We start from the raw sequence: 20793 nt of genomic DNA on the forward strand, positions 1-20793 counted from the left end.
CAAGCCAACATCATAAAAAAATAAAGCTTCAGACAGGAGAGTTTGTGCAAAGCGCAAAGCCTGACGGAGCTCTGATTACACCAAGGAGCAACCACAGACCACACTGGGCCACAAAGGGGACGAGGCGGGCGGGGCTTGCACATTGGCCGGTGTCACTCAAGCTTCGTGCAGTCTCCGGGTGGGATCCTGACCCTGAGGGCGGGGATGCGAGCGCAGGTCCTGCTCCGTGGAAGATGCAGGCCAAGGCCCTGACGTGCAGGACTTTGATTTCACAGCAGGTAGAGGCAGACAAAGCCAACGCGGCAGGAAGGCCAAAAGCAACCCGGCAAACAGAAGCCAAGGACACAACCGGGTTCCTGCACGCCGAGCGTTCTTCCCCAAGCTCGCTCTCCACCCAGCCAGCTGCCCTACGCTGTATGCAGCCCCTCTCCATGTCGTCAGACCTAAGTCCTGCACACGGAACAGGAGCCCCACCCGGCCCGGGAGAGGCCGCCTGCAGCAGCCGCGGCCTTGAGCTCCGCGTGACCCCGAGAGAGGGAAGAAGATGGACTGGCGTGGTGTGAGCCGGCACCGGGGGGCGCCCTACGTCCCTGACCCCCAGGCCCCAGGATATGCCCCAGGCCCCTCCCAATCCCTGGATGATAGAGACCCCCTCAGGGATGGAGAGACCCCCAATCCCTCAATGATAGAGACCCCATGGGGATGGAGAGACCCCCCCAACCCCTCAATGATAGAGACCCCCTCGGGGATGGAGAGACCCCCCAAACCCTGGATGATAGAGACCCCTCAGGGATGGAGAGACCCCCAAACCCTCGATGATAGGGACCCCTCGGGGATGGAGAGACCCCCAATCCCTCAATGATAGAGACCCCCTCGGGGATGGAGAGACCCCCAAACCCTGGATGATAGGGACCCCTCAGGGATGGAGAGACCCCCAACCCCTCAATGATAGAGACCCCTCGGGGATGGAGAGACCCCCCAACCCCTCAATGATAGAGACCCCTCGGGGATGGAGAGACCCCCCAACCCCTCAATGATAGGGACCCCTCGGGGATGGAGAGACCCCCCCAACCCCTCAATGATAGAGACCCCCTCAGGGATGGAGAGACCCCCAACCCCTCACTGATAGAGATCCCCTCGGGGATAGAGAGACCCCCCCAACCCCTCAATGATAGAGACCCCCTCGGGGATGGAGAGACCCCCCAAACCCTGGATGATAGAGACCCCTCAGGGATGGAGAGACCCCCAAACCCTCGATGATAGGGACCCCCTCAGGGATGGAGAGACCCCCCCAACCCCTCAATGATAGAGACCCCCTCGGGGATGGAGAGACCCCCCCAACCCCTCAATGATAGAAACCCCTCGGGGATGGAGAGACCCCCCAACCCCTCAATGACAGAGACCCCCCTCAGGGATGGATGGAAAGACCCCCCAAACCCTGATGACAGAGACCCCTTGGGGTGGAGAGACCCCCCCCAGCCCCTCGATGACAGAGACCCCTTGGGGTGGAGAGACCGCCAACCCCTCAATGATAGAGATCCCCTCGGGGATGGAGAGACCCCCCAACTCTCGATGATAGAGACCCCATGGGGATGGAGAGACCCCCCCAATCCCTGGATGACAGGGACCCCCTTGGGGATGGAGAGACCCCCCCAACTCTCAGTGATAGAGACCCCCTGGGGGATGGAGAGACCCCCCCAATCCCTGGATGATAGAGACCCCCTTGGGGGTAGAGAGACTCCCCCAATCTCTCAATGATAGAGACCCCCTCAGGGATGGAGGGATCCCCCCAATCCCTGGATGATAGAGAACCCCCAATCCCTGGATGATAGAGACCCCCCACCTCCTCACGTCCTACTCAGGAGTCCCTCTGTGACTGGGACTTCAGAGAGGCCGGTGACAATGGGACCAACACGTGGTGGCCCAGGTGGCCAGCTTGACTCGGCCTGTGGTCCTCCTCACCCCTTCCTCACGGACGTACTGCATGCTGTGACCAGAGCAGCGTGGCACCGGGGCAGCAGCCGGCCAGCCCCTCCCACACCCCAGGGCTAAGGGCCCAGATCCCGACGACACTGTCAGAACCCAGCAGAGAGCGCAATGCCCGCTCACACCAGGCCCTGCCGAGACAGGCTAAGGGCAGGACTGGCCGCTCTGCTCTCCGACAGGCCTGCATCTGCCAGCTGCCCCCCAAGACAGGGGGGCCCCACGCAGGCAGCGCTCGCCGAGCCCTTGGCAAGGTGCATCCTGGGGGCACCCCCAGCACTCTGCTGGTGAGCCCCTTGCCGAGCCGGCACCGCAGCCGCTCAGTCAGAGCAAGGCCGGGTCTCAGAAAACCTTGGCCTTGGATTGGAGAGAGCAAGATGGCGGTGACCAGCAGGCAGCCCTGCCTGCAGCCCTGGCCTGGGAGGTGCAGCCGGCAAGACCCGGAGCCCCGGAGGCCCCGACCCTGCAAGCCCACGCTGAGGGCACGGCCAGCGGCCCCCCGTCCCGAGCCTTGTCCCCTTCGCGGCTGGGGAGCACCGCGTGCACCCGCACACAGCTGCACGGCAGATGGGGGAGGGGCAGTGAAGGAAGCAGGCAGCAAAGGGGTCTCCCACAGGGCTCCTCCCCAGCCCACGGCGGCCTCTTCCTGCGGCCAGCCTGAGCGCCAGGGCTGTGCTGTGCCCCCCGCACTCCTGCAGCAGAAGCAGAGGCCAGGGTGCGGGCACCCAGGCCGAGGCGGCGGGCACGAGCTGCGCCCTGTGACCCTGGGCTGAAGCCGAAGGCCCACAGATGACGCACGGCCCTCCAGAGGGCTGAGATGGCTCGGCCGCCGGGCCACACCTCGGACCCAGACACGCTGTCCCCCGCACGACTGGCCACGGGCGGTGGCCTGCTCTCCCGAGCCCCGGGGGATCCAGCACGGGGCAGGGTTCTCACGCAGGCCCTGCCATCACTGCCGGTTCTGCCGCAGCCCCAGTGGTGAACGTGATCCGAGGAGCCCCGGGCCACGTGGAGCAGCCACATTTCCCCAGCCTGGCGTGGACGCCTGCCATGGCCGCGAGTCCCTCCCGCCCCTCCCCGCCCCTCCCTCCCCTCCCCGGTGTTAGCCAGATTCGGCCCGGGCCATTCTGCGAACACCCAAAGGACTTGCAGGGAGCGCCCGGTTTCTCGGTGCTGCAGGAACAGCCTGGGGGGCGGCGCCCGTCCCACATTGGGGGTCCTAGCGGGAATCTGCCCCCAGTACTCCACACCAGGATGAGAAACTCGGCTGTTTCCTCAGAGGCCAGATGCCCAGTCTGCGAGAAGGGGCACACGGCTCTCCCCGCCGGCCAGCACCGGTCGCCGGGACAGGCTGCCCTCGGGGGCCCGCCTCCCACATCCCAGCTCCCGGGTTCCGCTGCCCACGAACGCAGACCCTGGGAAGCAGCAGGAGGACTCCAGGGGCTGGGTCCCTCCACCCACACGGGAGACTTGGATTGAGTTCCGGGGGCCTGGTGTCCGTCCCCCGCAGACGGCTGCTCCCTCTCTCTGTGTCTCTCTGCCTCTCACACGGATCATAAATGGTAGCCCCTAAAGACGTGCAGGGAAGCCTTGGAAATCTGCAGAGCTCCCTCTCCTCGGAACAAGGAGCTTCTGGACTGTTTCCGTGGAGGGTGGGGTGCTGTGTCCTCCCGCGTTAGCCTGGGAGGCTGGCCCTGGCCATCCAGGGGACGGCAGACGCCATACCTGGCGGCCCTCATCCTGCTGAAGAAAGAAGACCCCTCGACCTGGTCCTGGGAGGCCAGACTTCAGGGAGGAGAGAGACGCACACGAACACGAGAGTGCACACACAGCTCACGGAAGAGCCTCGGGACAGGGAGTGTGGGGGTGTGTCCGCCCAGACCACCTGGAAGGGACGGCCCCCCGTGTCTAGGAGGCCCCACAGCCCCTCTCCGTCCCAGTCTTTCTGTCTGGTGGGCAGGGAGGGGCCTGGTGTGGAGGCCCTCGGGCTGACCCTTCTGGGTCCAGCACCCCGGAAGTGAACAACTACAGACAAAAGAAATGACAAAATGACACAGCAGCAACCCCCAGGTTCCTCGAGAGGGCCCTGGGGGCGCAGTGCCCCCCCCCCCCGGCACCTCAGCAGCTCAGCAAGGTGCCCCCCAGCATTGTCTGCTCTTAGCCCTTCAGAGCTGTCGGGAGACTGTCGCAGGGCCACAGAGAGCAGGCAGCAGGTGCAAGTGTGGCTGCCACCTTGTTCCTGCACAGCCAGCGCCCGAGGCAAACAGGGAGGGCCAGTGCCCTCTCCAGTGGCCAGAGAGGGGCCCTCCAAGCCACCTGGCATTTGGAGACGGAGGGAGGGACACAGCGAGCAACCTGCGTGTGTGCAGACGGAAGGACAGGCGGGCGTCCAGGGGTCAAGGGGACACAGGACACCGGGATCACAGTGGATCCACGGTCTTTGTCTGCCCCGGCTCAGTGGCCAGTGCCTCTTGGCACAGAAACAAGCCGCATCTCTCTGGGGCCCAGCCGGAACAGGACTGGGCACAGAGCTGAACTCAGCACCGACTGGCCGCAACTGGACACGCACCAGGAATCCTGCTCACAAACACGGCCGGGGCCAAGGTCAGCGCGGAGTGGCTCCAGCGCACAGCCAGCCCCGTCAGCACACAGCCGGCCACAGGTGCTACACTGGCCCTCGTGCGCCGGGTCCCAGCCACCCCACGGAGGGGGTTGTTCCAGTCCAGCAAGGGTCAGCCCGCTGCCAGGGGCTGCTTGGACACTCCAGCAACCGCAAAGTCAGGTCGGCAGGAGGCGCCCAGCCAGCCTGAGCGAAAGCACAGCTGGAATTTTCTGGAAGGGACACGGGCCAGGCTGCACTTGGCATTAGGTGCAGGTCTGGGGCGCAGCAATACTGGGACGTGGGTCAGAGGTCAGGGCCCCGGCTGGGGAGGGCAGGGTGGCATCATTCACAGAGCTGCACAATGTTTAGGGCAGGGGCTCTCGATGCTGCCTGTCCCTGTTTAAGTGGGGGGAGGGGGCGGCAATAGGTCCACCAGTAGTGCAGTGGGCTCTGTGCACCGCCACTGGCTCACTCACCCAGACGGCGTCTGTTCCCTCTGCAGCCTCGCCGTGAGAAACGGGCACATTCCCCAAGATGCACAGGGAGCGCCCCCAGGGCTGCCCCAAAGGTCAGGTGCGTGTTTGGCCCAGGCTTTCGGGACACGAAGCTGACATGGGCTGGACTTCCAGAGCCAAGGCCGCCCACCTGTCCTGTCTTAGGACAGGAGCTCAGGGCTCCCCGTCCCGGCGCCCTCCAGCCAAGCGACTTTGGAGGGGCGGTCCTTCCCCTGTGGGGTGCGCCCCCACCACCTGCCACGGCCCAAGCTCCCTCCAGGAGGCCCAGGTGGAGGAGCCGCACAGCCCACAGCAGGCCAGGCTCGCAGGAGCTCCGAGCCCTGATTAATGGCAGAAGGTCTGGTCTCCCATCTTTGAGTCCCCTTTGGCTGCTGCAAACCCCTTTGTTAGGGAAGGCCACGCAAGATGGCAGCCGCCCCAGCCCTGGCCCAGACTCTCCCTCCACCAGGAAGGCACCCTGGATTCACTCCTTCACCCCGTCCACCCCACATCCCCTTGGAAAGAAGCCCCGCCGACACCCCAGCCCCAGGTCCCCCGGGGGCTGCAGTCCCGCCGGGCCCCTCCTCCTCCTCCTCCTCTGCAAATCCCACCGATTCTACAAATGCCCATGTCGGAAGAGACGGCAGTAACTCTGGGCCACGTGTTCCAAAGGAGGAAAGAAGCCAGGGCCTGCCTGTTGACATTCCTGCCTGGGAATTGCCAATGCGTCCTCCGAGGGTAAAGATTAACCGGCCCGGCCCGGGAGGGCGGCGCGGCCCGGCCGCCTGCCTGTCCTGCTGGGAGAAGCCGCCAGCAGCACCGGCTCAGGCCGCAGTGCCATTCACAGAGCAAGGCAGGTCCCAGGAGTGTGGGTCCCCGAGAACGCGGCCGCGGAGCCCCCGCCGGAACAGCACTCGCAGACCACAGGCTCTGGCATGTGGCTCCCAGACTGAACCATTTATCCAAATTAAAACCATTCCCAGAAACAAAATCAGACCCTTTTAATTGAAAATAAAGCCACGCAGCCACGAAGGCTCTATTTATTTTTTTAAATGAAAGACATTCTTCCTGCTTTCTCATTCCATTAATCACCGAGTTTACACGATCTGTCAAAATAGCTCGGCCAGACGGCTCCTCCTCTCCTGCTGGCCGCGCTATACCCTGGGGGCACCAACTCAGCTGTGTCCGGGGGATCCGAGCGGCACGTGGTCCATACCTGGGCACCCCGAAGGGCGTGGGTAACGCCCCCACCAGAACTGAAAGCAGGGGCTTGCACACTCACTCCCAGCTGCCAGAGGTGGGAGTGTCCATTAGAGGACTCGGTTACGGAAGAGCAGGGGCGGGCGCGGTGGCACAGAGGCGGGAGCCGTGGCCTGCAATGCTGGCATCCCATGAGCGCCAGTTCAAGGCCCAGCTTCTCCGCTTAGATCCAGCTCCTTGCTAATGCATCTGGGAAAGCAGCAGGAGATGGTCCAGTGCTTAGGCCCCTGGAGATCCGGATGGAGTCCCAGGCTCTTGGCTTCAGCCTGACCCAGCCCCAGCTGGCAACTGAGGCTGCTCGCTCACTCGCTCGCTCACTCTTTCTGTGTGTGTGTGTGTGTGTGTCACTATCTCTTCCTCTCTCTCTCTGTCACACTGCCTTTCAAATAAATTAATACATCTTTTAAAAACGAAAACATGGGACTGGCGCTCTATGGCATAGGGGGTAAAGCCACCGCCTGCAGTGCCAGCATCCCATATGGGCTCTGGTTCGAGACCCGGTTGCTCTACTTGCCATCCAGCTCTCTGCTATGACCTGGGAAAGCAGCAGAGGATGGCCCAAGTGTTTGAGCCCTTGTACCCGCACGGAGACCTGGAAGAAGCTCCTGGCTCCTGGCTTTAGATTGGCCCAGCTCAAGATGTTGTGGCCATTTGAAGAGTGAACCAGCAGGTGGAAGACCTCTCTTTCTCTCTGCCTCTGGCTCTCTAGCTCTCTGTCACTCTGCCTTTCAAATACATTCATAAATCTTTTAAAAAGGAAACATGCCCACACACACGCACACGTGGGCACACGCACACATTTGCCCACACACACGCACATACACTCATGCGTGTACATGCACACAAGCAGAGAGTCCATGGAAAATGCATATTGTGGAAAAATGCGTGGATTTCCAAAGTTTTACACCAAAATAAACTTGCCTTGTAATCCCAATTTTCTGTGAAGCTGCGGAAGCACCGTGTGGGTGCACCGCGTGTTGCTCCTCTGTATCTCTAGCAGAACATGGCGGGGCCTTACAAAGAAGTGCAGCCCTGACACAAGCTGCAGTGAGGAACCCCGAGGACATTGTGCTCAGCACAGGAAGCCAGCAGAAAGGACAAGCGCTGTAGAATTCCACTGGCGCGCTCCATCCAGAGCAGTCCGATGCCAAGAGACGGGGGCAGGGGGACGGACGGGGGCGCTGGGGCTCAGCGGAGACAGACAGAGGGCTCTGGAAAGGGGTGGGGGGAGGCGGGGCATCAGCGAGCATGTGCCCGCAATGAGCTGCACCCCTGAGCACGGCTGACACGCCAAGTTTCCCCGGGTGTGTTCTATCACGGCAAGAAAGTTGTGTCGGGGTCGGCAGTGTGGAGCGGGTGAAGCCGCCGCCTGCAGTGCCGGCATCCCACATGGGTGCCGGTTCAAGCCCCAGTTGTTCCACTTCTGATCCAGCTCTCTGCTATGACCTGGGAAAGCAGTAGAGGACGGGCCAAGTGCTCGGACCCCTGCACCCACGTGGGAGACTTGGAAGAAGCATCTGGCTCCTGGCTTCAGCCTGGCCCAGCCCTGACCATTGCAGCCAACTGGACAGCGGATGGAAGATCTGTGTGTGTGTGTGTGTGTGATTCTGCCTTTCAAATAAATAAATCATTATTTAAAAAAAGAAAGTTGTGTCCTTGGACCTGAACGGCAGCTAGAAATGCTCAGGACAGGGCCGGCGGGGACTGCCGGGGCGTCTGCGGGCGGGGACACCCACAGGGAGTCGCGACCAAAGCACGGGGGGTGAAGGGGGCATCCACGCACTTCCCTCAGGGGACTTCCAGAGGCCACCCCTCCCCCTGCACACGCTCCCACCCCCTGCTGTGCTCCCACCCACCCCCAACATGCTCACGCCCCTTGCATGTGTCCCCCCCCGCACATGCCCCCGCCCCCTATATGTACTCACCCCCCTGCACACGCTCCCGCTCCCTGTACGTGCCTGCACGTGCCCCCGCCCCCTACATGTGCCCCCTGCATGTGCCCATGCCCTCACCCCCTGCCCGTGCTCCCACCCCCTGCACACGCTCACGCCCACCTAAGCCCAGCACAGCCAAGACCTGCAGACACAGGCCCCTCCCCTCCACCCCAGCCCTGGTCTTGCAAAGCTTCCAGAGGTGAGCTGGATGGAAACACAGCTGTCCCCAGCCCTGGGAAAGACTCATCCAAGGTGCCGGCCTCCCCTGCGCGTCCCCCCTGCCCCCACAGGACCAGAATGGGGGAGAATGGGGCAATGTTCTCCAAGATGACAACCTGCTTTTCAGAACCCCGGGGCCACGGAAATTCAGCAGGACCCAAGCACGCACTGGGCCCAGAGCCAGCCAGCAGGGAGGGACCGGACCCACAGCAGTCCCCAGGCTGCCCGGGAACCAGGGCGGGCGGGCTCGCCGGCTGTCAGAGCCTGGGCTATCTTGCTGCCTCTCTTTGATCTACTTCCAAAGGTGCCCACGGTGAGGGGGCTGGCGCCCCGGGAGATGTGAAGAAAGGTGACAGATTACAAAGTGGGGCGGAGCCCGGGCAGGGAGGGGCCCTTTGTTCCGGGAGGAATGTGCACAGACGTGGAAGCCCTGGCTGGAGGCCCAGCGGCCGCCCCACCTCCGACCAGATGTGGGCCAGTGCCGTGGCGGTGAAGTCCCAGGGGAAGGGGAGCCATGGATTCCTGAACCCCCAGAGGGGAATCGGCAGCCATTCCCCCCTCACCACAGGGGTCGGCTCAAAAGAGAAGCAGCCGGGAACTCCCAGGGCGGGCGGTGTCTTCCACGCTGGCCACCGGGCGTCTGGTTTCAGGCTGCAGGGGCCGTGCCAGGCCCACCTGGAAGCCCCCTGGTGCCACGGGCACGGTGCCCAGCAGGACTCCTCCAGGGGTCTTGTGCTAATTTGCAAACAGAAGCAAAGCCAGGCCTGCACAGGGCTCGCCAAATGCTGCTCTCTCCCCCCGGAGAGAAGAGGAAGAGGAAGGGCAGGCAGCGCCGGGTGTGCCATAATTAGAGCCGGAGGAGGAAGGAAGGGAAGCACAGAGCGCGGCCTCCGTCTGAGGAAGCAGCTGGGCCGGGGAGCGGGCTGCGCAGGGCCTGGGCACGGCCAGGGACGCTGGCACCCCTCGCCGTGCCACAGCTCCAGGCACCACAGGCTCACCGGGGCTCGAAGCCAGGCCCTGCCATCCCACGACACCACTGGTGACCCAAGCTGGCCCTAGTGCAGAACGTGGGACTGTGGCGGCAGAGTCCGAGGCAGGCTGTCTGCAGAGGGCTCGGGGCGAGGGTCACTTCCTGCCTGGCCAGGAGCAGGGGTTTTTACTGGACTCTCTCTCTCCCAGAGCTGTGGCATGACCAGGGAAGGGGTGCTGTGCCACAGAGAACTCGGGTTCACACACAGACGCCACCAGCATACACTCTGGTTATTTTGCCCATTTTAATACAAGATCAGTACTTTCTTTAAGCATCTATGGGTTGTCATGATGCCCACCAAGAACCACCCACTCCCCTGACGCGCCAGGACCCCAATGGTGGGTCCCCCTCACCCACGCCGGTCTTCTCCCTCCAGTCCAGCCGCGGCAGCCCCTGAGGGCTCTGGGGCACCAGCTAAGGAACCCCAGGCAGGGCTGCGGTGGGGCCAGGCAGGCAGCGGGGCAGAGTGGGGTCTGTCTGCAGCTCTCCGCAGGTCAGCCCAGCCCCAGAGGGGCTGAGAGACCCCCTGAGAGCACACAGACACCCAGATGTCCCCCACGAAGAACCCACCACACAGACATCAGGACCACCGGGCGCCTCTAAGCTCAGCTCCACGTTCCCACCCGAGATAGTGGCCATGCACCAGACGCTGCTGAAGCCCAGGGCACAGGTAGAAAGCTGAGAGGCTGGACCGGCCCCCGGGCACCAATGTCCCTGCCCTGTGCTGCACTCCAGGAGCGGCGCAGCTGTGCAGGGGCCTGGGCGGACACAGCCCACTCCCGGAACCTGCACACTCGGGCATGCGAGGCAAGGGGAACGCCCCCTTGGCATCGAGTTGCTGGCATTTGGTGATTTTGACTGACTCAGTGTTTTAAAAGCAATGAGGGTTAAAAGAGACTTTGTTTTGATAGTAACCCTGTTGCTAACTGTGAGGAACAAGAAGTAGCTGCAGGTCAACCAAATGCCTGCTTAATTTGCCAAGTAGCCAGAGTCCCTTGTGTTAAATGAACAGCAGTGGCTGCAAAGGACTCTGGGTAGATGGGGCTGGCTCTGCATCACCAGCTGACCCCCAAGCTCACCAGGGTCCTACAGGAAGGGGCCAGAGGTCTGGGGCTGGGCTGACCCGTGGAGAGTTCCAGGCCAGACCCCAGCCACCCTCCCTGGCTCCTGCTGCACCAGGAGCCCCCTGCCCCAGAAGCCCCGGGGAGCCATAGCCAGGCCTGGCAACCTGGACCTAAGGGTGCGGCTGACACATAGTCAGCAAGTGCTTCTGCCCCGACCGTGGCTGGGATGGAAGGAGGGCTCGCTGCCTCCTAAGGGACATGTGGCATTCCTACAAGCAACTCCTGCATGGGGTTGAGAGCAGGGGACCGGGGCTCCCCTGGACACGGTGCTCAGCCCCCAGCGGCTGCTGCAGGCACAGGACAGGACACAGACACACGGAGCCAGGACTTCAGAGTTTGTTTAGCGACTACTCGGCCACAAAACGGGTCCTTGCAGGTAGGAGCTGCGTTTGCCAGGAGGGCCAAACACCTTCCCCGGCCCGGGCGCTCCTCCCCGCCCTGTCTGACCGCCTCCTGCCCTCTGCAGCAGCTCCTGCAGCCTGTAGCACGCTCTGAGCTCACGCCCTCCAGCGGGGGTTCCACCTGCCAGCAGCTCAGCTTCAAAACACTGGGGGGGGGGGGGGGGGGGCAGTCTGTGACAGGCAGCCGAGCTGCCTGGGAGCTGCAGTTCCTAAGGCCGCTCTTCTACCTTCTTCTTGGTTTTCAGTCAAATTATTCAACTGCAGCTGTTGATAGCTCAACAACCTCCACTGAGGAACTGCTGCCCAGACACGCACTAGAGCCCACCTACAGCCGGACGCACATTGGGAGCCCACCTACAGCCAGACAACATTAATGCCCCCACCTACAGCCGGACAACATTAATGCCCCCACCTACAGCCAGACACGCATTAAGATCTCATCTACAGCCAGACACACATTAAGGCCCCACCTACAGCCGGACATACATTAAGATCCCACCCTACAGCCGGACACACATTAAGGCCCCCCCTATAGTAGGATACACGCTAGGAGTCCACCTACAGTCGGACGCACATTGGGAGCACACCTACAGTCAGACACACATCATGATCCCATCTACAGACAGGTCAGATCAGGATCTGGCCTACAGCCGGACACGCATCGGGAGCCCACCTACAGCCAGACAAGCATCAGGAGCCCAAACTACAGGTGGACACACATCATGATCCCATCTACAGACACGCATCGGGAACCCCCCTACAGCAGGACACACACTAGGATCCCACCTACAGCCAGACACGCATTGGGAGCCCACCTACAGCCGGACACGCATCGGGAGCCCCCCTACAGACATGCATCCACAGCGGGGCAGGCTCCCAGGCTGCACCGCCACCAGGGTCCACGGCCTCGGGCCACTTCCATCTGTGAAGTGGGGCAGTAACCCTGCCCCTGCAACTCTGAAAGGAACCGGAGGGGCGGGTACCTGAGCTCCTCTCGGCTCTGCTGCTGGCCTCCCGTCCTGGGTCCCGGCTCTGGCTCTGCTGCTGGCCTCCCGTCCTGGGTCCCGGCTCTGGCCTCCCCCAGCCCTCCCAGGCAGCTCCCGCCGAGGGCCTGTGCGCACTGCTCCCTGGGTTCTGGCGGCCCCTCCACCCTCCAGCTGCGGCCACTCCCCCACCCCTCCCGGGCTCTCAAGGCCTCCGCACAGAGAAGCCTTTCTTAATACTTGTTGATTGATTTGCAAATAGAACCGGGCAGGCCCCAAAGAGAGGAACCAGAACACGAGGGTGTACAACAAACCTCACTGCGCAGGGAAAGCACGCAGGAGGCGCCTTAGCTGGATTCGTGGGGGAGGGAGGGCCCCATGGCTGCAAGGGCTCCTCCATCCCCGCTTTCCTGTATTCCGGTCCCCTGACGAGCGCGGCTCAAGCAGGGAGACCCCGGGGAATGTGTGCACTGGGGGTCACCTTCTGCTGTTCAGCACTGCTGTTGTCTCGGTCACCTGCGGGCACCCCCCAGGGAGCGCGGGGAAGCCCCCTTCGCTTCCCGCCAGGCACATCCAGGAAACGCCCCAGGGTCAGGCCGGCCAGCCGCGCACGGAGACCCCCGGGCGCCGGGACCCTCCCCCTCCTACCGCTCGTCCGCGCAGGCTGGCGTGCCAGGCGGCACGTGCCACAGGTGGCCCCTGCCCAGACCTCCGCCAGGCCCCGCGCCTTCGGGGGGAGGCAGAGGGGCTCGAGGAGCCCCCTGCCTCTCGCCCCGCAAAGGAAAGAGAACCGCAACAAGGCGCCCTCCCAGAACAAGCAGAAGATGGAGTTTGCCCACGGCGGGCGGCCCCTGGCTCGGCTCTCGGGCGCGGAGTCCCGGACGCGTCCCAGGGAGCGAAGTCCGCCTGGCCGCGACCGAGACAGCGCCGCTCCGGCCTCCGCCCGCCGTCCCGCGCGCCCCTGCGCCGCCGGCTCCGTCCGCAGACCCCAGCCTGGCCGGTCCGCGCCCCCGGTCCCCGGACCCCAGCCTGGCCGGTCCGCGCCCCAGCGCGTTTCCCGGGGCCCCGGCAGAGCCGCACAGTGGCCCCACGCGCCCCCAGCCCGGCTCTCCGCGCGCCTTGGCCTCAGTCCTCCCGAGCCCCTGTCCCGGCGCCCTGAGTCCCCGTCCCCCGCGCAGCCGGAGCCCCTGTCCCCGCACGCGCCGAGCCCGAGTCCCTGCGCCCCAGGCGCAGACACCCGCGCTGGGCCCAAAACAAAGAGGGCGGCGGCGCGTGGCCGCGTACCCCGCTTCCTCCCGGCCCCCAGTACCTGGGCGAGCCCGCGGCGCGGTCCGGCGGGGCGATGGCCGGCAGCGAGGCTGGGCGCCGAGCAGCGCGCGGGCGGGCCCGTCCTCCTGGCTGGCGGCCGGCGCCCGCGCCAGGGCCCCCTCGAGGCGGCGCGGGCAATCGCCGCGGCCCGGCCCGGGGCCCAGCGGTCACCTGGCCTCATCGCCGCAACAAAGCCGCGCGCCTGCACTCGCGGGGCCCCTGCTCTGCCGGTGCGCCCCTGGGACCTCTCCTTGGGGCCGGCCCGGGCTCCGAGGGTGCCACGGGCTTGGGGGTGCGGGAACACCCGGGGAGCGGGTTCGAGTTCCAGGCCCTGCACAGCACGGGTGTTTATCGCGCCCGGGAGCAGGGTCTGCCTGTCCTCCTGCAGCTTAGAGTCTCCCTGGGACCGGGCACACAGGGCGGAACAGCCCGGCCGGAGGGCCCAGCTAAGGAAGGGGGCGTCAGGGAGGACTGGGGAGGTCACCCCACTTCTCAGAACAAGCAGAGACAACTGTGCAGGACCCCGGGGGCCAGAAGCCAGCAAGGGCGGAGGTCCCAGCAGAGGAGTTCTCCGGGACACACTGCCATGGATTGTCCACCCCCAAGACCGGGTGGTCCGGTGCTCAGCCACTCAGCCTCACTTTCACCCTTTGTGAGGAGTGGGGCATGGATGGCTCCCGAAGGTCCCCGTGCAATACGCATGCTCGTCTGGGGAAATCAGAGGTCAGCGATCACCAAGGGAGGTCCATCCCCCTCCTGTCCTATAGACACCCCCTGCTACCTGGGGGGCGTCTCCAGGAGGACACCCCTCACCCCACCTCCTGCAGTAGAGGGCCAAGGATGGCACCTGCCACCTGCAGCACATGGCCTGGGGCAGAGGCCAAGTCAGGCACAGAACACCCTAACCCCCACCCCCACCCCCACCCCACAGGCCTGGGGGTCCCCCCTGCCCGTCTGCCCCTGCGCAAGGGGAGAAACAGAACGAGGTAAACCATCCCTGGAAGCACAGTTTGGGAAGGGCCCCTGGGGACCGGCAGCCAACGGCCCCTCCACCCCTGAGAACACCCAGCCCGCCAGGCTCTGGTCCCTTCACGCCCCTCAAGGAGGGGTGGCAAGTGCTGCTTGGGGGAGCAGCCCCAGGAAGCTGGAGAGGGCGGCCAGGTCCCTGCCCTGCAGCCAGGAGCCCCAGGCCCGGGAGTGAGGCCAGCACTTTCCCCACCTTCTAGGAGACCACAGCCCAAGAGGGCAGGGGGTGGTAGGGGAGAGGCAGTGAGTGAGCGGGGAGGTGTCAGAAGCAGCTGGCCCTTCCGGGCACTAAACCCTTAGGCCCGATAAGGAAAGAGGCCCGAAGCCCTGGAGCCTTGCCCAAGGTCGGTGTGCTGGTCAGAGGCAGAACACGATAAGGACCAGGCCATCTGGCCTCCTGGGGACTCTCAGCTTCCTTCCTCCGCCCACTGTCTCTGCACAGCTGCGCCCAGTCCTCTGTGTGAATGTCCCTTCCACTTGGCCACAGAGCGTCACGCCCGAGGCTGTCGGTGCCCACGTCCTTGTCGCTGGATGTGCTGGGAGCTCCGTCTGACGCTACACGTGTGCTCACACGAGGATGACCTTCCGGACTTCCTACCCGCCGCTGAGCCAGTGACCCCAGCAGCCAACCCACAGTCCCTCAGGGTCAGCCAGGGAGAGGAGGGCCTGGCTTCCGGCACAGTGGCGACTTGGACTCCCACTCCTGTGGGATCTGCCTTGGCACACCCAGGCTGTGTCCCCACAGAGGAGAAGAGCCGGACCCTGTCCTCCTGTTAGCCTGGGCGAGGGTCTCGCCTTCCGGACACCATGTCTGGCCCCTCCTGGAAGTCAGATCCCCGGCGCCTCTCCACTTCACAGGCGCAACTTTGAGCTTCCAAAAACTTGAGCAGAAACAGGGCACAAGCAATTATCTGAAAACGAGAACGTGCATTTTTCCATCCTTAGCCATCCAAAAATATCTCAAACTCGAAAACAGGAGTCTCAGACCAATTTCGCTGGAGAAAAAGTCTCCCTATGCCCAGAGCGGGCCCCTCTCAACCCTCCAGTGGGGGCAGGGCTGGTGGGGGCAAGAACCCCTCACCCACCTCTCTCCCCTGAGCCCTCCTCTCCAGGGTCATTCTTGCTTCTACCCAGTGGGAGTTCTGGAAGCTTCTTTGCAAGCCGGTCAGTGCCAGGAAGACTGTCTCTGCCGTGGGACAATGTGGTCACTCCGTGCCTCCAGAGGACCAGGGAGCGTCCTCTCCTCGTTTCTGGTTTCCCACAGGCCTGCTGGAAGACGTGGTAGGCAGCACTGGGCCGGGTGCCGTCAGCTGCAGCGCTGTGCCCTGGGAGGGTGAGATGGACCCCACACCTCTCCCCCTCTCCCTCCCCCAGCCCCAGGCCCTTGCCGCAGCCCAGCCAGGGCCTCACCCCTCTGCCTCCCACCGGCTTTTGTGGGTCCAGGAGACTGTGATGCTATGAGGTTGGCCGTGTGTCCACACAGGGAGCTGCGGGAGCTGGGGAAGCGTCGTGCCCACGTGCGGCTCAGGGCCGGATGGTACTCTCCTGCTCGTGGACACCAGACGCCTCCCAGTCCCGTTGAGCCGACGCGGAATCCGTCTTCCCTCACGTACCTGTATCTGTGCCTGTCCTTTTGCTTCCGTTTCTCTACAGGATCTTTATGCGTTTTGTTTATTTATTTATTTATTTTTAGAGATGTATTTATTTATTTGAAAGAGTTACAGAGAGAGAGAGAGAGAGGCCTTCAATCTATTGGTTCACTCCCCAGATGACTGCAATGGCCAGCCCTGGGCCAGGCTGAAGCCAGGAGCTCCATCCAGGTCTCCCACAGGTGTGGCAGGGATCCAAGCACCTGGGCCATCATCCTCTGCTGCTTTTACCCAGGCCATTAGCAGGGAGCTGGACCAGGAGTGGAGCAGCTTGGACACGAACTGGCATCTTTATGGGATGCCAGTGTTGCACATGGCGGCTGTACTTGCTATGCCACAGCACCAGCCCCATACATATGCATTTTATTTATGATTCCACAACACAGGGAACTTGAACTTAGAAACAGCTAGCAGCGCCCCCAGGACCGAGCCTGGCTGGCAGGAAGACGACAGCCCAGCGCCCACTGGGAGGGCAGCGTCCTGTTCCCAGCCCGGGCCTGCAGAGCTGGGTCCCTGCCGCGCCGCTGGGGCTGGCAGCAAGGCGCCTTCCAGGTGGGCTCTGGCTTCTCTCAAGGCGGCTCTGCTGCGGGCCCCTCCCCGTCTGGGGGTCAGCCAGTTCTGTCCGGCAGGGCCTTGTGTGTTCTGTGGAATGCGTAAGGAAAGAGGAAGACAAAGGAGGAAGGCAGAGCACTGAGTGGGTGAGTAAACCTGCGGGAGTGGGTCGTTGGGACACACAGATTCCCCTGGAATCGGGGCGGAGGAGGCATGCCCAGGCTCCCAACATGCACAACTGCACGTTTACACACCCATGCGTGTTCCGGGGGTTGCTTATAAAATCCTACTCATTTACAAAGAGTAGCATGTACGGCCACCACACAATACGCCAAACACCAGAGTAAGGGAAGGGGTTTATTGGTGGGGAAACCGGACAGCCTGGAGGGAAGGGGAGAAGAGGGAAGAGAGAGAGAGAAGGAGAGCGTAAGAGAGCGAGATCGAGAGAGAGAGAGAGAGAGAGAGAGAGAGAGAGAGCAAGCGCCACGTGTTCAGGAACAGGTCCTCTTAAAGCCTGGGGGGGGGGGGGGGCAGCGGGCAGGGGAGTAGGAGCAGCGAATCCCGTTTCTACGGGGGTCAAGCTGACACCAGTGGTTGGGCCGTGGGGTCACCTGGCTTCCAGCCATGGCGACGGGGGCTACAGCCTAGGATGGTGTCGGGGTGTAGATCATGCCATAGATAAGACTGTGCCATTTTCCTAACATAACACACAACGTTTTATGGGCTCAGATGCCTGTGGACCCTCCCATGGCCTGGGGCACTAGGCCCACCAGGGTCCTGGCAGGCTGTCCCGGCCCTGCCCTTGCTCAAGGGCTTCTGCAGAGCTTAGGGCACCCCCAGCCCCCCGCTGTCCATCAGCTTGCTAACCAGCCCTGTCCACAGCTCTGGCCTCCCTGGGCGTGCAGCCCGGAAACCAGGCGCCCTCCCTGGATCTGAAGCGTGGGGGTGGACCGCTCTTCTCTATGCAGCCTGGTAAGGTGATGAAACTCGAAACAGAGACGGCCGCAGAACCAGTTCCGTGGGGCTGCTGTGAGCCCCACGCCAGCCACACGGTCCAGCCAGCAGCCCCCGATTCCACCTCGCGGCTCCCGGGCCAACCTGGTGCTGTCAGCGAAGCTCCTGGAGGAGCAGTGGCCCCAGCGAGGGAGGCTGCACCCGGGCTCTTCCCGCTCCGTCTCCCCCCGGGCGGGCGTTTGGCAGGGCAGCTGGGACCTCTGAAACCTGGATCGGGGTCTCTGGTTTGAGTCCAGGCTCTGCTCTCGATCCAGCTGCCTGCTCCTGTGCACCGGGGGAGACAGCAGCCAGGGCCCCAGGACTTGGGAGGCGTTGCTGACTTCCACACATTCAGGGAGTGAGCCGGAGCACGGGGACTCTGTCAGTCCCTCATCCGTGCATCGTCCGTCTGTCTTTCTCTGTCTCTCAAGGGAAAGGAAGCAGCAGAGCGCCGAGGACACCACCTCAGGCTCAGGTGTGGATTCCGAACCTGGCAGCCATCACAGCTCTGGGAGGAGGGGTCTGACGCGCGCATTCCTGACCCTCCCTCTGAATTCCAGGGCTGGGTCCTGGAATGTGCTCTCAGAGCAGCGTCCCGGAGCTGCTGTAATGGCTGCGTGAGAAAGAAACGTGCTTCCCCGAGCTGCGTTACCGGAGCCTTTTTCTATGTAGAGACGCTCTCACTCGGGGCAGACTTGGCCGCTGTAAACTAGCCAGAGCCTCAGCTGGCGTCCGCCCCGCGTTCCCGGGGAAGAATCCCACCAGCCCAGGCCCGGCTCCCTGCTCTGCACACGCTGCCCGCACGGGGGGCAGCTGGGTCGACAGCCCCTCCCTGAGACCCCGTTGGATTTGCCGAGAGGTTCTGCCGGAGCTGCCAGATCCCCTCCCAGGCCTGGCTCAGCCCTGGCGGTTGTGGGCACTTGGAGAGTGAACCGGCAGACACAAGATTCTCTCTCTCTCTCCCTCTCTCTCTCTCTCTCCCTCTCCCCCCCCCCCCCCGTCTCTCATTATGCACAAATAAATAAACAATTTTTAAAAAATAGGTCTGGAAACCGCAAATCTATGTTCTTTTGGGTGCGGGAAGAGACGCCTTCCGGGTGGGATCCAGGCAGACCCTTCCTCCACCCCGGCTCTTGCCTGATGCACTTTCTTCCTTTTAAAAAATCTAATTATTAAGTAAGTAAGGTCAGCGCCATCGAGAGACAGAGCATTCCCTCACCCTCTGGTCAACTCCACAAGTGCCCACAACAGCTGAGACTGGGCCTGGCCAAAGCCTGGAGCCGGGGACTCAGTCCAGGTCCCCCATGTGGGTGGCCATTGCCTCCGCCTCCTGGCTGTGCGTCCTGCCTCAGACCCACCCCCAGGCTTTTTCTGACCACCCACCTGGGCCTTCATTGCCACCTTCCTGGCCACTGCTACAGCCATATGCAGGGTTGGTGTGCGACACTCCCAGGGACAGGCACCACGTCCTGCAGCCCAGGGGAGGCTGCTCCGTGCTTTTTGCTTGTAACCTAAGAGTTTCCCCGGAAGAAACAAGTGAACGTGGCCACCTTGCGGCAGGGCAGGGCGGTCCCCTGCTCTCAAGGGGCCGGTGGGAGGTGATGACGTCTCAGCAGGTTCATTCCAGCACTCAAGTCAGTGTTGCCCAACCCTGGGGTTGCAGCCGGCATGGACCAGAGTGGGCTGCTGCTGCCCGCCTGGGTGGGGGAAGCCAGGGCCTCCCACGCACACCATCCACGGGGATGACCCTCATCACTGCCCGCAGGAAGGCTGCCCTCCATGGAGACACGCTCTGTGAGCTGGAGGTGAGACTGGGGGGCAGGGGCCCGCAGGAGGGAGTGACCGCCACGGAGGGGCTTAGGGGCATTCCTTTGGCAGCTGAGGCCTCTGACAAATTAGTGCTGCCTGTGCCTGCAGCATCCGCTGGCTGGGAACCCCCCGGAGCATCTGACCGTGGACGGGCCCTCTGGGGACAAACCCAGGCCCAACCGAGGGTGGATCCTGTGCAGTGCAGCCAGGACAAAGCAAAGCAGCGGCCACCTGCTCCGGCCCCGATGCCCTGCCTTCTCACCCCGGCCAGGGAGACGCACTGGGGTAGGTTCAGACGCTGGGGGCCTGGAGAGAAACGGGAGGACTCGGCTGAGGACTGGGCAGAGACGTGGGATTCACAGTCAGGGGGGAGCAGGACCGGGCTTGAGGGAACCTGTCCACACGGGGCCCGGAGGGAGGCAGAGGCAGGGGGAACAGAGTGCCAGTAGCCCCAGAAACGAGGACAAGCAAGGCCCACGGCCAGAGTGGGCAGCAGGGGAGGGGCTTACACCCACCAGCCCACTCGCTGCTCCCCCAGTGCACCGTGCGCCCCCTGACCTCCAGGGCATCTGCACGCCTGAACCAAGCCCCACCCCGGCTCCCAGCTTGACCTCTGGAAGAGCAGGGTCATTTCTGCCCTGGGCCCTACATGGGCCCTTGATGGGAAGAACTACGGGCCCTAGGCTGTGAGGGCAGCGTCTGACGTTGAGAAACGGCTGTGGGAACACAGGCCCTGAGGACCTGCTCTCGCAGCCAAGGTGACTTACAGGTGTTGACAGGGTTATCCTCTGAAGAGCTCGCTGTGTGGCCGATGAGTGGCCGGGGTGTCACCCTCCACCTGGACCACTGCTCTGGCCGGCACTGGTTGGCGTGATGACGTGCCCTCCGACACTCACAGGGAGACGTTTAATTCCCAGCACAGCAGCACAGGGAGGGGGCCCTTGGCAGGAAGCCTGACTACGAATAGCCGTGCTCATCCAAAAGCTTGACCAAGGAACTCCCCCTGCCCGCCCCCGGCCGCCCCGGCCACCAGGACGGAGCAGCAGGGCACCACGCTGGCCGTGGCGCTCAGGGGCCTGCACCCTGAGCTTGGACGGTCCACGCAGCGTCCAGAACTGACAAGGGCAGCGGCTCGTCCTTGTCAATGTCCTCTCTCGATTTCCACCCAGGCAGCGTGCTCCGAGGGGGGGCTGCCCGGGGACTGAGTGGGAACTCGGGGAACAAGTCTGCCCCAGCCGGCCTCTGTGGGCAGCCCGGAAATGGCGCCCCCAGGGGATCCAGCGCAGAAGACACAGAACACTGCCCCGAGGAAGCTGGCAAAGGGCAAAGGTGCTGGCAGCAAGGAGTGGGTGGGACCTGCGGGGTGGGGGTGGGGGTGGAGCCAGCCCCCGCCCCGCCCCCGGCCCAGCTCCTGTCCTGGGGGACT

At 63.6% G+C, this 20793-nt stretch overlaps 1 protein-coding gene and 1 long non-coding RNA gene across 4 annotated transcripts in view; one reads left to right on the plus strand and one right to left on the minus strand.

Moving 5' to 3' along the window:
* Window positions 1–13390, minus strand: part of TNS3 (tensin 3) — a 188121-nt gene extending 174731 nt beyond the window's left edge. Inside the window, exon 1 of one of the 3 annotated variants that reach the window (XM_062178939.1) lies at window positions 13340–13390. The gene's annotated coding sequence lies outside the window, so the exon portion shown is untranslated. Of the gene's footprint in view, window positions 1–12030; window positions 12081–13339 lie in introns of those variants that run through there. The other 2 variants (XM_062178940.1, XM_062178938.1) reach the window with 2 other exon arrangements.
* A 2450-nt stretch (window positions 13391–15840) lies between these two features.
* LOC133749496 (uncharacterized) lies at window positions 15841–18567 on the plus strand. The gene is made up of 3 exons (XR_009864588.1): window positions 15841–16711; window positions 17448–18033; window positions 18119–18567. It is a non-coding gene; the product is annotated as an uncharacterized LOC133749496 (long non-coding RNA).
* Window positions 18568–20793: the final 2226 nt, after the last annotated feature.

Source organism: Lepus europaeus, chromosome 20 (genome assembly GCF_033115175.1).
Source record: "Lepus europaeus isolate LE1 chromosome 20, mLepTim1.pri, whole genome shotgun sequence".
Classification (NCBI taxonomy): Eukaryota; Metazoa; Chordata; class Mammalia; order Lagomorpha; family Leporidae; genus Lepus; species Lepus europaeus.